Source organism: Chelonoidis abingdonii, chromosome 1, assembly GCF_003597395.2.
Source record: "Chelonoidis abingdonii isolate Lonesome George chromosome 1, CheloAbing_2.0, whole genome shotgun sequence".
NCBI classification, from domain to species: Eukaryota; Metazoa; Chordata; order Testudines; family Testudinidae; genus Chelonoidis; species Chelonoidis abingdonii.
This window is the reverse complement of record NC_133769.1, coordinates 243,485,811-243,491,810: the sequence shown is the minus strand read 5'-3', so window position 1 is coordinate 243,491,810 and position 6,000 is coordinate 243,485,811. Positions and strand designations below refer to the sequence as shown.

At 47.3% G+C, this 6,000-nt stretch overlaps 1 protein-coding gene across 2 annotated transcripts in view; it reads left to right on the top strand.

Annotated features, from left to right (window-relative positions):
• Positions 1–6,000, top strand: part of GYG2 (glycogenin 2) — a 56,390-nt gene that overhangs the window by 26,213 nt on the left and 24,177 nt on the right. The window lies entirely within an intron of this gene.

Below are 6,000 nucleotides of genomic sequence, written 5' to 3'. Positions count from 1 at the left end.
CCACTCTTGTGGGTCGGTTTCATCATTATCCACCACGGTCCTCTATCTCCGGGCCTCCTCCCACCTGAGATTATTCAGGCACCCACTTGAGTCCTGATGTGCTCCGCAGGCCAATTGAAGGAGGCCGCGAATTCTCCCCATCCACGCTTCATCTGAGGAGGAGAACGAGGCAAGCCCGGACACTGATGGTCTGGTGCTTCTTTTGAGTAACGCAGTCACTGGAACTTGAACACTTCGCTAATGAGGCCTCCTCTTGTACCCCCGCTTTCTCTTCTTCCGGGAGGGTGTGTGCCTTTTCATGTCTGCCATCAGACCATGTTCCCCACATTTTCCTACCCGGCTTCTGATGCATTGGAGCCACTCTTGGCTTGATTCTTTCCATTACCTACCTATTTATGCCAAGGTGTGCCAGAGAAGACCCTGATGGGTCCCTGTTCCTGGGCCTGGCTCTCTGGAAGACACGCTGGCACATCTGAGTCACGGTCCTGTGCATAGAAAGCACTGTTCCCTCGCGTGAGATGACACACCAGTGTGAGATGATGGCCAAAGTGAGCGCTGAAACACCCTGGGTAGGTCTCATTTTCTAATACCTCTCCTGTGAGGCCACCGGAGAGCGTACCGGGTCCATAGCAGTATCGGACGAGATTCGGACCTGTACTGGCAGCTGGCACAGAATGTTAACCGGCATCTGGAGGCTTCGACGTCTGTCGAGCGTGCTGCAAGCGAGCTCGCACGGTGCTGGAATGTCCGGAGCGGATCGTGCCAAGAGTCAATCAGCGTGTCGGACACGGACGCTAAGCGGTGCCATGAGTGCGACCAACGGTACCAAGATGGAGAGCGGTGCCGACGGATCGCGGGAGGCGTGATGAGAGCGCTGGGACCGCGATCGGTGCTCTCAATTGTGCACACAGAGGGCGGCCTCCGCAGGCGGCCTGCTATTGATTGTATATTGACGTCCCGACCGGTGCTGGGGTTGAGGCAGCGCGGACTCCGTCGCTCGAGGCGAGCCCGCTCGCCGCTAGAAAGCCTCCCATGGGGGATTGTGAGCTCAACCATGGCGTGCCCGGAGAGCTTCAGGCACCGGACTTGACGGCCCCCTGTGGACTGGAATCGCAATGCCTGAAGCTGTCGGTGATGGCGCAGAGCGCCTGGTCAGCCGCGCGTCAGCTTATGGCAAGTGCTCAACTGCAGTGCAGTGTGCACGGCACTGCAGAAGTGTTATGCTTTTTTAACTGCGGCAGAGAGGGAACGATTCTGAGCGACGACGGAGCCCGCAGGCGACGTCGGTGCCGAGGGGAGCCTTCGGTACCCGGCTCGATTGCCATAAGAGACCTTCTGCTTGATGCAGACTGTCAGCCTCGGTGGAGGAGGAGGAGTACAGAACTGCCTACCATCAAGAGCTGTTTCAGACGAAAGCTCCGCTTCCTCTTCGTACTGGCTTAAGAGCCTTACAGATCTGCCTTACAAGAAAGTGGGATTCCCGGAGGCACTTAAGCAGAGTCGATGGGAATCTCCGTAGCGTACTGGCCTGTGGCGCAGGTTAGAGCACAGTTTGAAGCCGTGAATGCGCATGGGGTCTGGTACCTTGGTGTGGGAAGGCTATCCCACGAACCCCTCAATAATAGACTAACAAGATACGTAAAATTAAACTATAAACTATAGATTTTAACTCTATACACTGAGAATTATTAGAAGAACTACAAGTGCTAGGAGGTGGAATAGCTAAGGTCATGCTTCTTGTTAACGAGCTGACATGGCGGTAGAAGGATGCAGGGCCATTGGGTATATATCAGCGCCATAGTGGCGACCACCCAGGGGTGCCAGCTGCCCACCGAGTGTTACTAGGGAAAATCTTTCGACAAGCAGTAGCACACGGCAGCGCACACACCTAATTGATTCGATATGAGCAAGCCTCGAAGATGAACATATTTAAGTCCTCTTAAGATCTCAGGCAAACAGTGACATAATGATTACAAATGATTACCAATGTTTAACGGCACAAGTCCCTCAAGTTATTCTAGACGCAACAGGCGATAACACTTACCCCCCGGTATACGAGGCCGTCTGTAACATTTCTCTGAATAGATTCTTTTTTGTGTAGGAAGTGAACAAAGAGACCCAACACAGATAGGTCCTGTGGGATGCTGCAGAGCCATCGTTTGGAATAATTAATTAATGCTGCTGAACGCTGATGTGTCTGAAGATCCGCATTGCATGATCTGGACAGCTTGAGTGAAGCATAGTTTGTTTTTTATTTTTAGGATTTATTTGGAATTGATTTGCCTGGTATTTTGTTCTGGATTCTCCTTCTTCTAGCTTGACAGGAGAAGACTGCTCCATTTATACTACACATTGAGAACCGATCCTCTGCTGTATTGCAAATTCTTATTGTCTCCTTCAAAATTATGGCCAGAGAAGTATATCATTAACTGAGAATTCTGCCCTAATTTTTAATGCGTTAAAGAAGCCCGATGATGGGATGTGCTCTTATATAAAATCAGATAATAAATGTGAATAAATACATTTATCTTAGCCCAAAAGAAAGCCTCAATAACAACTACTATGCCTCGAATATCTCCTTTTTTTGTAAATATAAAACAAGCAGCGGGATCACAGTCTAAAAATGTTTTTCGACAACAAATGTTCAACTATTAACTTTAATTTTCTAATTAAACAATGAACTGGCTCACTCTACACTGCAATATGACTGCTTATGTTGTAGAGGATGCGTAAATGCAATCACACATTAATTGTATGGACAAGTATTAAACAGGTGATTTATTTCCGCACATATCTTTTGAATCTTTGCACTTACTCTGATGGGTACCAGTTGATTTTCTAGGCAGATATCTACCACTTCTTTACATCACTCCAGCATCACAACATGATTACCACTTTCTACTGCACCACAAGTTGTCTGCACCATAAAACACATTCTATACTGAGTGAGAAGTCCACACAGTGCAAGTGTTTGTGAAGGTTCACGCCAGCTCTGCCTTTCCAGCAGAGCAAGTGCATGTATCAGCACTGTCAATTGCACCCTTCAATCACTTCATCAAACAATTGCAGAGACACCCTACAAGCAAGACAACATACTTAGAACAAATGAAATCTAGAACATTTTCTCCAGTTACCATAGTATAAAAATCATGACCAAATAACTGGCCCGCCACTGACACTCATTTTGATTTAACGACCCCACTAGAGGTTAAACCAAGATGCCATGGTCCCTGTAGTACAATGATACGTTTTCTGGTTTTTTTTTGCCTGGATGTAACTATAGTGGGCAACAAATTCAACTCTCCATTCTCTAAGGCCAGGATCTCAAGAAGTGATTGTTCTGGTATGGGCGAGTTAGTTCGTGACTGACTCTCCATTTTCGTGCACTCCTATTACAGCAATTTGCAAGTGGACAGTTGAGCTGTCTCTCAACTTGCATAAACAATGCCAGAACCATCACCATCTGGCACTTTCTGCAGCTGCCATGGTCCCTCCCCAGGTGTTACAGGCCTTCTGTAACAGGTATTGCATACTCCTGTGGCCTGTCAGATAAATTCATCCTCAGTATACATTTAAATATTGAAATATAGATATATTCTATTTTTCAAAGCCTCTCACAAAAGAATTTCAGTGGGTGTTCTCTCGTAATCACTTCGAACCTTCCTAGACAATACTAAATGATGATAATCAACATTACAAGCCTAGAACAGAAAAATCTACGTTACTTATGTGTTTATGTTATCACTTACAATATCCTACGTGATTGTCCAAGAGAGAGACCAGCTACACTACTGCTTAGCTTATAATTTAATGGACTATGACTCTCACAGATCACCATTACGTCACCAAATATAATGGGAAAGGGAGAGTTAAGATTTGGTTTGGTTAGGGTTTGTTTTTAACTGGGTAAATTTCAAGAGTCTTACATGACTGGCCTCCCAGTCATTATGTGCTTTTGAAAAATATTCTTTCTCATCCAATAAATGGAAACAAATTGACTTTGTTGAAAATTTTCAACCAATAAACTTATTGATTAAAAAGCTAAAATCATACAAATTCAATCCAGCTCTAAATTTCACACATTACCAATATCTTCGGGCTGGCTACACTTGGAATGTGCAGCGCGGTAGTATACAAGCTGTGGTCGTACAGCTGTGTTAGGGCCACGTGCAGTTCCACATTTGCACGACCTCGGCCTGCAGTGGTCCACATTTGCAGCATTTGTCAGCGCTGTTGTGAGGTGTGGCATTGTGGGCAGCTATACACAGAGGCCTCTCCCTTTTGGCGCTCGTGGTTTGGGAAGGCGAAGTGGTGCGGTTCATTCCGCTTCCTTCCACACCCGTGCTGCATCATTCCGCTTTCAGCCGTTTGAGTTGCCATTGTTAGTCTGCCACAGTGATTCAGTAGAAATGGAGCCCGCGCTGCTGAGTACTTGCTGATGTAAATGTGCCAGCACCATACGCTGGCAGTTAGCATTCTTTCTCCAAAGTGATGCAGTGAGGAATGCTCAGATGAGTTGAAATGTGATAGATGAGCTGATGCTGACAATGCTTTCTGGCATAAGACGTGGCTCGCACCGTGGAACGCGCTTGTGGGCTCGTGGAACAAGCACTGAAGTGGTGGGATCACCTCGTCATGCAATCTGGGATTGACATCAGTTGGCTGACATGAACTTATAGATAGAAAGCCACTTTCATGGGACCTGTTGCTTGAGCTCGCCCCAACCCTGCAGCGCTCGACAGCGAACTGCAGACCTGCCTGTCACTGGAGAAGCGTGCTATGCACGTCTGGAAGCTGGCAACTCCAGACACTACCGACGGCTCGGCAAACCAGTTTGGAGTGGAAGTCAACCTTCTGGATAGTGGTGATGCAAGTTCTGTCAGGCCATAATCGTATCCTGCTAAGAAGAACCTGTTGACTGCTGGAAGTGAGGACATTTGTGGCTTTGCACAAATGGGTTTCCTAACTGTGAGGGGCAAAAGATGGACGCATTTCTATTTGGACTCCACCCCCTGGCTCCGAGTACGTTAATCGGAAGGATATTTCTGCTATGGTTTTCCAGTGCTTGTGGTCATCCGTGGCATTCTCATGACATTACCAGTTATGCCTGAAAGTCGATGAATGCACGCATCTTTCGAACACAGTTGCACTGTCAGGAAGCTGCAGCGGGACTTTTTCCCCAGACGGAAGATCACATGTGGGGACCGTCGAAACGGCCCCATTGTGCCTTGGAGCCCGTACCCATTTATGCTTGGGCTCAATGAAACGCGTCATACAGAAAGCTTGACGGAGCAAGGACCAGTTCAACTACGGCTGAGCACGGTGCATAATGAACTGGTGGAGTGTGCTTTTGTGCGTTTAAAGTGAGGGATGCGGAAGTCTCTACGGGAAGCTAGATCGTGTTGAGGAAACAGCATCCCGCGATTATAAACCACGTGCTGTATCCTCCATATATTTTGTGAAGGGACAGAGTTGAAACCTTTCCAGTGACCGATGGAGCTCTCCGATGGTTCACGCCTGAGCTGATTTGCACAGCAGAGAGCCGGGTATAGAGAGCCCAGCACAGTGCTTCAAGATTGATGGATGCCTTAAGGAGAAATTGAGGTCGAAAAGCCACATGTAAGTTGGTGCCTTCCACAGCCAGTTAAGTGCAGCTGGTTTGCACTGATTTGCCAGTGCCTATATTTCACTTGTGGTACAGGTATGTACACTTTCTGTACATAATAAAAATGTTTAAAAACAAAATCCTCTTATTAAAATAAAGACATACAACAGCAGGGCTGGCTGGATGAGCAGTAAAGTCAGAGGTTTTGAATATGTCCTTCTTGAGGCTCGCCTGCTCTGCCTTCAAGATTATATGCTTCGGCATGTGATGGGGTTGAGTGCATAGGGTAAGTTGGTATGTTATCAGGCTGTTAGTGAACGTATGGGTGTTGGGCGCCTGTGGTGGTAAGCCAGATGCCTGAGAGAGGGTGTTTTGAAGGACCAGTGGGCCATGGG